At 40.9% G+C, this 11,177-nt stretch overlaps 1 long non-coding RNA gene across 1 annotated transcript; it reads right to left on the reverse strand.

Annotated features, from left to right (window-relative positions):
- Positions 1 to 512: 512 nt before the first annotated feature.
- LOC134296580 (uncharacterized) lies at positions 513 to 7,234 on the reverse strand. Its single transcript, XR_010003377.1, has 3 exons — positions 5,988 to 7,234; positions 1,884 to 1,932; positions 513 to 1,048 (listed from the first exon to the last, which is right to left on the reverse strand). It is a non-coding gene; the product is annotated as an uncharacterized LOC134296580 (long non-coding RNA).
- Positions 7,235 to 11,177: the final 3,943 nt, after the last annotated feature.

Below are 11,177 nucleotides of genomic sequence, written 5' to 3' on the forward strand. Positions count from 1 at the left end.
TGCCTAAATTGGTCCAGTAAATTGGCGATGCACTCTGCACCAAAGTGGGCATTTTTTTTTAGTATTTTCAATCCCTTGGGGGGCACCAAACATGTGGAAAATGCTCTTATTTATTTATTTATTTACATCATTTATATTCCGCCCTTCTCACCCCGAAGGGGACTCAGGGCGGATCACATTACACATATTAGGCAAACATTCAATGCCTTTTTAACACAGGACAAAGACAAACAAACATAGCTCCGAGTGGGCCTCGAACTTATGACCTCCTGGTCAGTGACTCATTGCTCTCCCGTCTGCGCCACAGCCCCCCCCCACACACACACATGACCTCTAGAAACCATAGAAAAAGCTAAGGGGGGTGTACTTGCCCACTCTATCATAAGAGTTTGGGAACAGCTGGCAGGGGTTGGGTTGGAGGGGCCAGGCATGCTATGTTATCATAATGTTTTGTAATTGACATTGCACTACAGACAAAATAAATTTGATGTATGTGATGTAAGTTTCTGCAGTACTGCTAGGTAACTATGAATTGGAACATGCCTTCTAGACTGGAACTGAACTGGGAAACTTATGGCCCTGTACATGGTATGGAATTGCAACTCCCATCATGCCTCACTACTGGCCAGACTTTGAAAGGAACTGGATTCCAGCTAAAGCTACATTCACTTCTGTTGTTTAATCTGTGACTGCTGTTAAAAGCACTACAGCAGGCTCCATAACCACTCATCCTTTGCAATTTGTTTTTCATGTTTTATAAATCTGAATGTAGATCTGTAGAGGAAATCAAAGCAAGGAAATCTACTGAAAGGCAAATAACTTCCATCAGTCTCTTACATAAAGCAGCATCTTGTTTATTTAGCGTGCTTATCTTGCTTCCAGGTTGCTCACCCTCACATGCATGATGTACTATCTTTGAAAGCCGAAATAAGGCCAAATGAGTTCAATACTAAAGATTACTGGGCATCTTTCCTTTGATGGGCTTGCTGCTTTCTCTGTTGCTTCACTCAGTCATTGCCTTCGTCAAAAATGGCTTCCAGTCATTTTCCTCATGTAAAGGAAAGGGAAGATCCATTTATAACACACACAGAACACAGCCAAAACAAAGTCGTACAGTTATTTCAGATCTTCATTACAGTGACATTTAATCTTATAGGATGTTGGCTTTTCCACCTCTTTGTAAGGTTACAAGATTTTGGAGAAAGGAATTTGCCAGGGTACAACTACTTATTTAGCCTCTAATGGGGAGTGGGAGGCATATCCTATGGTGTTGCTGTGGTTGTGTGCCTTCAAGTCATTTCTTATTGCAACCCTAAGGTGAGACAAACATAGGATGATTTCTAAGGGCTGAGAGTATGGTGCATGGCATTCAGGAACATTGTTTGCCAGATGGGTTACTAAACAGGAGGGTCAAAGACTCAAGTTAAATTCAATAGTGAGGTTGTCACAGAACGATGTGACAAGAAAGAAGAAGAGGCAATGTGTTAAGTGTGAAGTAGCTGTAACCAAACAAATATCCAGCCGTGATGCAATCTGTTGTGGATGCCCTCATGATCTTTGGACAATGATTGAGACAGGTTATAATGCACAGCACTGAGGAATCCAAACAAAAATGTACACATTTTGAATGAATAGGAATCTATGCATATGTATAATTGATAAGGAGTATCTGTAAACTGAATATGCAATGGCTTTGATCAAATGATGTAAAATTTAAATTTAAAATCTTGTGCAAATATAGGTACGGTAATTGAAAAACAGAATGAAAACCACATGAGGTAGATTTCTATTGTACCAGTCACACAATCCAAGGAAATTGTGTCCCAGTTTTCCTTTGTAAAAGGTTGGACAGAGGACCTTTGATTTAATCCCAAAAGGCTTACCTTCTGTTATTATAATGCAGAGAAAGAGTTGACCCACAACATAGCATTTCTGTTGAAAAATGCATAAGACTAAATGTTATTTCAGTGTGTATGGTTGGTTTTAAAATAAAAATATTTTGGAAGTGCTTATGTTGAAAATACCCTAGAGTCCATACAACATTTAGTCACTTCCTTCTTCTAGAATCCTGAAGCAAATACCCTCCTTGGGAGATGAACAGAGGGAATGATTGGTAATGACTTCCCCTGTGGCAATTGCTGCTGGAAGTTTACATGCATGAACTCACTCCAAACCAGAGGCTAAACTCATCTTGGGGCTGTCCTACAGAATGATAAAGCTGTAGCATTAAGAAAGAAACTCAGCTTGACCCAGTCTTAGAAAATAAACATTTAGAGAGGCCACAAAGTCCACTCTGAAGCATGCACTTCTGCCTGGGAGGGGGCATTAAAGGGGCGGGGGGAATTATGTGAACGGAGTGCAGGATGATAAATATCTTTCCATCCCAGACCAAATTTAATTCAGAATAGTTATTTAGAGTCACCCTCCCAAAATAGTAATTGGAAGGGAGGGGAGAGGCAAAAGCGCAGGACCCAGAATACTTGTGGTATTTTAACTTAGGATTTCTACTACCCATACATAGAAAGGTCAAAATGTCCTTTCATAATGGGGAAAGTTGGTAATACATAGTAGAATCAGTGCAGCTTCACTATTATAGCTCAATGCCATGGAATCATGGGTACTGTAAGGAGCCGCAGTGGCGCAATGGATTAACCCTTGTGCCGGCTGAACTGCTGACTTGAAGACCTAAAAGTCGGCGATTCAAATCTGCGAGATAAGGTGAACTCCCACCTGTCAGCCCAGCTTCCCATGTGGGGATATGAGACAAGCCTCCCACAGGATGGTAACACATCCGGGCATCCCCTGGGCAATGTCTCTGTAGACAGCTGATTCTCTCACACCAGAAGCAACTTGCAGTATATTCTCAATTCACTTCTGACACGATAAAAAAGGGGTGCTGTAATTTTACATGGTCATTAGCTTTCTCTCCCAAATTATGCTGGTGCATCACCAAACTACAACTCCCAGGATCCCAAAGCCTTGAACTAAGTCAGTTAATGTGGTCCTGATGCATTCTGGGGAATGGAGGTCTTGAGATCTACCACACAGTCCATTTAAGAACATCCCTACAGAAAACTCTTTCAAAATGTTTAATGTTCCCACTCTTCTTGGATCTCTTTCACCTATAGATCTCAGTTTTCCCTTTGTTCTTCCTCTCCCCCACACCTTTCACCATTTTGAGGTTTTGATTGCTAAGATCCTTCAGTAGGGGACACTTGCTTTTGTTTTATTTCACATTATAGTACTCTACAAAGCGTAGTGTTCACGAATATTATTAAACACACCTACATGCACACTTAACTTTCCCCTAAAGTATGATGTTCTCTCGCATGGACCCATTGTGGTCCATTACATTCTTACTTAAAAACAAAAACGTTTCAAAAGTTGTATAAAAACAAGAGAGAAAGAAGTATTGGTGTAATCTACAGCTTCCTCTTCCTCTTAACCAGTAAGTTAATAACATAAATTGTAACTTAGCATCCACTGATTTAAATAACTTATTCCTCCTCAGCATGGTAATTACTCATCTTCAAAGGTGAAAATTGGTTATTTAAGAACTATATTAACATGGGCATTTTGTTTGTCAAAAATTAATTTAGTTTTGTTAATTTAAGCAAGAGAATTCTATGTATTTGTTCAGCATTCCCACTGGAATAAATGAAAACAAACAGGTGCTTATTTTCTGCTGTTCTACATTCAGGCATCTCTATTCATCACTAGATACTTTCAGTAATGTGTGTGGAAACCTCTTCTGAAATCCCTGTTATTGAATGATCCATGAAATCCATCCATCTAGTTGTTTTTTTTTCTGGATATGAGTCACAGAAAATATTTTGTATAATTATGTGGCCTTAGTAATTACATATCCACTCAACTCATTGCTGGGTGAAAACCAGTCAACAAAGAGGCTGCTGGCATATGAGATCCCACGTGGCAAATAATAAATAGGATTGGATTCTCTTGGATCTTCCCGATTGTCTGTGGGTGTGTCTATACTGTAGAAATAATGCAGTTTGACACCGCTGTAACACTATGGCTCAATGCTATGGAATCATGAGAGTCATAGGTTTACAAGGCCAATAATAATAATAATAATAATAATAATAATAATAATTATTATTATTATTATTATTATTATTATTATTATTATTATTATTGTGCAGTTTTCTGGCGTTGTATATTTCTGCCGCTTCTGTTCATTTGTATTCTGATTCTGTAGCCCACTTGTTGATGGATGTCCAGAATCAGCAGCATCCATCACAGTCCTTTTTATCCTGGGCGACGACCAAGCCAGTATAGACTTCGTTTTGGTTTGATTCTCCATAATGCTAATGGGTTAGGTGCTCTTAGTTCCACTCCTCAGCTGAGACCTCTCTGGTTTGATAGGACCTGCCGGTAGTTACACTACCGCCAGCACAGCTCTCAGTCATCATTGGAGTAGTTAAGCCCCCCCCCCCCCCCACGGCAACCCAGCCACCACGAAATCCAGCATGTCTATCTTGTTTGCTGTGTCATAAAATACAATAATAATAATAATTTTATTTATACCCCGCCTCCATCTCCCCTGAAGGGGACTCAGGGCAGCTTACATGGGCCAAGTCTGGATAAAAACAATAACAATATATAATACATCAGTAGACAAAAACATACACAATTAAAAAATTTAAACATTAACCTATAAAAATAAAAAACAGACTTAATAAAATATGGAATTAAAAGCAGCGAGGTTGTAATAATAGGCTAGGTAAAGTGCACATTATATAAATCTGTAAACTCGAGGTAACTGATAAAGTGCTGCAGATTCGTGGGAGAGCAATTTGGGATGGGAGAAACCCTGAGTCACTGTCAAATTAACCAGGAAAAAGTGCAACCAGTGCAAAAATGGTCGTGGAACATGATTGTTATGGGGATGGGCAATCTTTATCCAAAGGCCTGTGTGAAGAGCCAGGTTTTCAAGCTTTTCCTGAATGCCACCAGGGTGGGGGCTTGCCTAATTTCCCTGGGGAGCGAGTTCAAGAGTCGGGGGGCCACCACGGAGAAGGCCCTCTCTCTCGTCCCCACCAACCACCCTTATGACAGAGGCGGGAGCGAGAGGAAGGCCTGCCCCGGCAAACGTAGAGATCGTGCAGGTTCGTAGGGGGATAGGTGATAACCTTGCCTGCCAAAAATGGTGGGTGCTTCAATAAACCACAGACCCCAGGATTCCATAGCATTAAGCCATGGCAGTGAAAGTAGTGCCAAACTGCATTAACTCTGCAGTGTGAATGCACCCTGTAATTATAGCAATCCCAGCAGCTGTCTTTTATATGGCATTCATATTCACAGAAAGCGTTTCATAGGTACTATGATTACTTGTCAGTGTTTCGTGCAGCGATGAGATCATAAGACTGACTTTTCTGGACTGGATCAAAAGACCAGAGCTTCCAGTTTTACTTTATGAAAGTAATTTAGTTTGCATTCGTTGTTAGAATGTGTAAAAAAATTGTGTGTTAGTGGTGTGTCATTGCTGGTTTTTAATTTCTTTCAAAACACTTAATAATGCACTATCAATAGCCCCCACCCCAAATAACCATCCACAATAATCTTTTGGGAGTAAATATCGCTCATTGCATTCAAGTTTATAGTGCAGCCAGCTATTACGTCATTTTGGAAAAGTAATAACATTCTAGAATGTTACCCAAATCATAATGCGTCATTATGACATCATCAAAAGTGATGACATCATAATAATGTCTTATGCTTTGGGTGACCCTCTATAATATAACTGCTTCTTTAAAGCAATGTAATGACTTTTAAGTATGATCCTGCATTAGGGAACGTAGTTAGAAGACATAAATATGGTAATCTCCTATTAACTCCATTTCTCAATGAAGTAGCAGACAAGTGTTCATGTCATTTGTATGGACCTCCGGGGGCTCTCCAGTGGTCCTTGCAAATTCTGTGTCATTGTTCTGTGTTCCACAAGAAGATAGTAGTTGGACACTTACCTCCTGCCCCCTTCCCCCGATGCTTCACTCCCAAGGAAACCTGGACTTTAGCTGATAAAAGGTGGAGCATAGAATTAGAGAGTTAAAAGGGGGTTCTCATGGGCCACCAGTTCCAACAAACTGCTCAAAGCAGGTTTCCCACCCAAGTAGGGAGCTGTCCAGCATCTTTTTGAAGCCATCCAGAGAATGGATAATGGAGGAAGGTGGGGGGTTTCAAAAAAACATCTATTTCTGTTTTGTTGACTATTCTAAAGCCTTTGACTGTGTGGATCATAATAAATTGTGGCAAGTTCTCGGTGGTATGGGGATACCAAGTCACCTTGTCTGTCTCCTGAGGAATCTGTATAACGACCAAGTAACAACAGTAAGAACAAACCACGGAACAACAGACTGGTTCATGATTGGGAAAGGAGTACGGCAGGGCTGTATACTCTCACCCTACCTATTCAGCTTGTACGCAGAACATATCATGCGACATGCGGGGCTTGATGAATCCAGAGCTAGAGTTAAAATTGCTGGAAGAAACTTAACAACTTATGCAGACAATACCACTTTAATGGCTAAAAGCAAGGAGGAGCTGAGGAGCCTTATAACCAAGGTGAAAGAAGAAAGTGCAAAAGCTGAGTTGCAGTTAAACATTAAAAAACCCAAGATTATGGCAACCAGACAAACTGGCAAATAGAGGGAGAAAACATGGCGGCAGTGACAGACTTTATATTTCTATGTGCAAAGATTACTGCAGAAGCAGACTGCAACCAGCAATGGCCAATCTTGATCAAATAGTGAAGAGTAGAGATATCATACTGGCAATGAAGGTCCGCATAGTTAAAGCAATGGTATTTCCCACAGTAACCTATGGGTGGTGAGAGCTGGTCCATAAGGAAGGCTGAACGAAGGAAGATAGACATTTTTGAACTGTGGTGTTGGAGGAAAATTCTGAGAGTGCCTTGGACTGCAAGAAGATCAAACCAGTCCATACACCAGGAAATAATGCCCGGCTGCTCACTGGAGGGAAGGATATTAGAGACAAAGATGAAGCACTTTGGCCACATAATGAGAAGACAGGAAAGCTTGGAGAAGGTAATGATGCTAGGGGAAATGGAAGGAAAAAGGAAGAGGGGCCGGCCAAAGGCAAGTTGGATGGATGGTATCCTTGAAGTGACTGGCTTGACCTTGAAGGAGCTGGGGGTGGCAACCGCTGACAGGGAGCTCTGGCATGGGCTGGTCCATGAGGTCACAAAGAGTCGGAAGTGACTGAATGAATAACCAACAAGAGAGAAGCAGACTGCACCACCTCTCTGAGAAGTTGGCTCCATTGCTAAACTGCTCTTGTGGTCAAGAAGTTCCTTCTAAGGTTCAGTCAAAATCTATCCTGTAACTTCAGACCTTTAGACTTGGTACTGCCCTTTGGGGGAGTGGAGAACAGGCCTGTTCCCTCCTCTCTATGCCTAAAGAGAGCAATCATGTCATTTCTCCATCTTCTCTTCACCAAGCTAAACATGCTCAGCTCCTTCAACCAGTGAGTTTCTATGGCTGAGTAAGGAATCAAACTCTAGCTCACTAACATGACAATTATAGTATTCTAATTCCACTTTAACAGCCATGGTTCTCCAGAGTTGTAGTCCAATGCACAAACCATGGGCTCTACATAATTTTACTACACTACATGAAACTAAATGTACATTACTTCCCCATAATGCTCAAACGTAGAGAGTGAACGAACACTTACTATAATTCCGATTAGCCACAAACTCTATTCCTGGCTGCTTTTGCATGTGTGTGTCCTTAATCTATAGTAACCAGTGAAACAGTCAGTGAAACAGCTGGGGTAAGCTCCTGTCTGTCAGCTCTAGCTTGAGGGGACATGAGAGAAGCCTCCCAGCAGGATGGTAACACATCTGGGCATTCCCTGGGCAATGTCTCTGTAGATGGCCAATTCTTTCACACGAGAAGCAACTTGCAGTATGTTCTCAAGTCACTTCTGACATGAAAAAAGTGAAACAATTGACCATAAAATTGCTTGCATCATATACCAGGTAAGGAAGTGCAAGTGACTGCACCAGAAGTATTGCTTCCTTAGCTCAGATTGTGCTGTTCCTATTTGATTGTTGTAGAGTACACAATCAACCAGTCCCTCTCTAGTTTCACATGGCACAGATTGTGTTGCTGTTCAGCGTCTCGGATTCCTGTAACCTGTATGCCAAGTTTGTCATTGATGTCTCTTGGAGGCTTTAATATTGCATAGCCATACAAATGAGTCATGACTCCGAGTCCTACTTTTTCCTTAAGGCATAAATTATGCACTTGGCTTTGAGGAATTGTGAAGCAAAACAAAAGAAGCCCAGTTTCCGAATTCATTAAGTCATTTTGTCATCATGGCAAAAACACAGGAGCAGATATATCGTTTGCCTGATGTGAACTCCTCAAAAGGAAATTTATCTCTTTGCTGGAAATGTGACACTGTACCCATTCTTTTGCATCTGTCCTCGCGGCTGCGTTTGACAAATTATCTGTCAACGTGATAGAACATACCAGCTAAGCAAGCTGGAAACCTTTTAACGAGAAGAGAGCCAAACGTCACAGAAACTGGAATTCTGCTGACTCTTTTGAACGAGGTCAAACCTGTTCAATGTGTTCAGTTTCCAGGTACACAAACATCTCTGCTCTCAGCAAGAGATAGCCTTTGCATTTTATTATGGATGTTTATGCACTGTCAAAATATAAATGCATCACATCACACCCTCTAAGAGAATAGGAGACACAAAATATGCATGAACTGTGCTTATGCTATGTGCAGATGCGTAAATCTAGAATTAATCATTGTAATTTAAATATGTACAAGACATCTGATTGAAATGGGAACAATATGACTTCTCAATCTACCATCCAACATCGGACTGTTGATGGGTCAGGTCAAGATCCCAGTTCTCTCTTCATATTTGTTCTGTTCCAAGCTGAGATTGGTTATGGTTATAGACATCCCCAAGATGTTGATCAGTACTGAACATTGACACACATTACTGCTCTAAGTTGAGCTTTATTGATGCTAATTGATGCAATAAAGGGTATGTAGCAATGAAACAATCCAGCTCTTTTACTAACAGGGTCCAGCATCCCCTCGTGGTCAGTGGTAGAATTGGGCCCCTACACAACTACAGTTGAACCTTAACTTTAGCAGTTTTAACTTTCATGGATTTAATTATTCACAAGTTTGCCATCAATACTTAAAGGGGATTTGGGGGGAGTTTTGTGGCCCATTGTGGAAAATGGCAGGCAATACATAGACTAACAAATAAAAACAACAACAAAAAGAAGTTTAGTAAGTTATAAATGCATAAAATATATGTTCTGTGGACATGGTAATTAAACATGTGCATTAAACGAGATCAACAGTATTAAGGTTTGGCAGATATAAATTGTCCCCCCCCCCCCCCACTTTTGTGGGGATCCTGCATCCCTAACCCCTGCAAATGTGAAGGGCTGACTACAATTCTCCCTGTCCCATGGCTGGTTAAAGAGGTCACTTGGGGTAGAAGGCAACTTTGTTGAGAAATTGAAGATGGGCTCCTATGGGTCATATATAGTGCAAAATCAAATAAAGAAACACCAAGTGTGGAAGCATCTATCCAAAATCTATCAGATCCATGCAGATAAATCAGTAACAGAGGAGGGCAATAGAAAAGCAACAAAGAAAACAAAACATAAGTGGACAGATCAAAGGAGTTGGCCATGTTCGCCCTGGTGAAGAGAAGACTGAGGGGTTGTTCTTTTTTAATATCTCAAGGACTTTCACAGAGAGAAGGGTACAGGTTCTCTATTGTCCCAGACCACGTTTAATGACTTTAAGTTACAGGAGGGCAGATTTTGTTTAGAAAAGTTTAGAAAGTTTAGAAAGAACTTGATGGAAAGAATGGTTTGACAATAGTGGTGAGATCTCTCTGTCTGAACATCTTCAAAAGGATCTATGGTTACCTTCTGAAAATGCTGTATCTGGAGTTCCTGCACTGAGCTGGGAGCTGAATGATGGCCTATAAAGCTCCTTCCAACTCTATGTGTCTATGATTCTAGAACCAAATGAAAATGCACTCCTCTGCAGTGGTCCCAGCCTTGAACTACATACCTAAAGCAATTTTCTCTACCACTAGGCAGCTGGTCACATTTGGGCATAGGGCTGTGAGGAAGCCAAACCCCATCTGTTTACGACAGTGGTCATACACTATAATTGTTCGAGCAGATGTAGAAAGCCCTAAAAGCATCAGTTATCTTCAAATAGAAAACTATCCTCTATAAAGTAAGAAAAATAGCCACAGCAGGTCAATTTCAGCAAGCTTGAAATATTAATTAGACTTTCTCTTTACAGACTAGATCAGGGATAGAAAACACTTGTCCCTCCAAACATTCCTAGATTGCCACTTCCACCATCCTCTACCATTATCTCTGCTGTCTAGGTGTGATAGACTTCTTGAAGGCATCAAGTTCCCCACTCACAGAATGGAATGGAATGGAGGCTAAATTGTATACAGTAGAGTCTCGCTTATCCAACATAAATGGGCCAACAGAACAGTGGATAAGTGAAAATGTTGGATGATAAGGAGAGATTGAGGAAAAGCCTATTAAATGTCAAATTACATTATGATTTTACAAATTAAGCACCAAAACATCATGTTTTACAACAAATCAACAGAAAAAGCAGTTCAATATATGGTAATGTTATGTAGTAATTACTGTATTTACGAATTTAGCACCAAAACATCGAAATGTATTGAAAACATTGACTACAAAAACATTGACTACTAAAAAATTGACTACAAATGAAGATAGAATTGCTGCCTAGAGAAACAACTGTGGATCCGCAAAGGTTGGATAAGCAAGATTCTACTGTAACTAGTCAGCCATGGCAGATTGGCATTTCTGTTACTTAAACTTAGGTACCCATACCAGATGCCCATCCCAAACAAACGATGCATTGGTATGGGGAACATTGGTATGGGGAAGTGGAACAAATTTGGTAATAAAGGCCAGGCATGTCATTAGGTAGAGTAAGACAGCTGGCTCAAGTGGCCAAGGACAGAGTGTGCAGAAGAGCAGCAAGGTATTGGAATACAGTCCGCTGCCCTTAAGTGTGCATCACCTGGCCTGTGCCCTCTCAGCTATCTTGCTGCCCTCAAATGCAATGGGAGAAGCTGTCCG

This window comes from Anolis carolinensis, chromosome 1, assembly GCF_035594765.1.
Source record: "Anolis carolinensis isolate JA03-04 chromosome 1, rAnoCar3.1.pri, whole genome shotgun sequence".
NCBI lineage: Eukaryota > Metazoa > Chordata > Lepidosauria > Squamata > Dactyloidae > Anolis > Anolis carolinensis.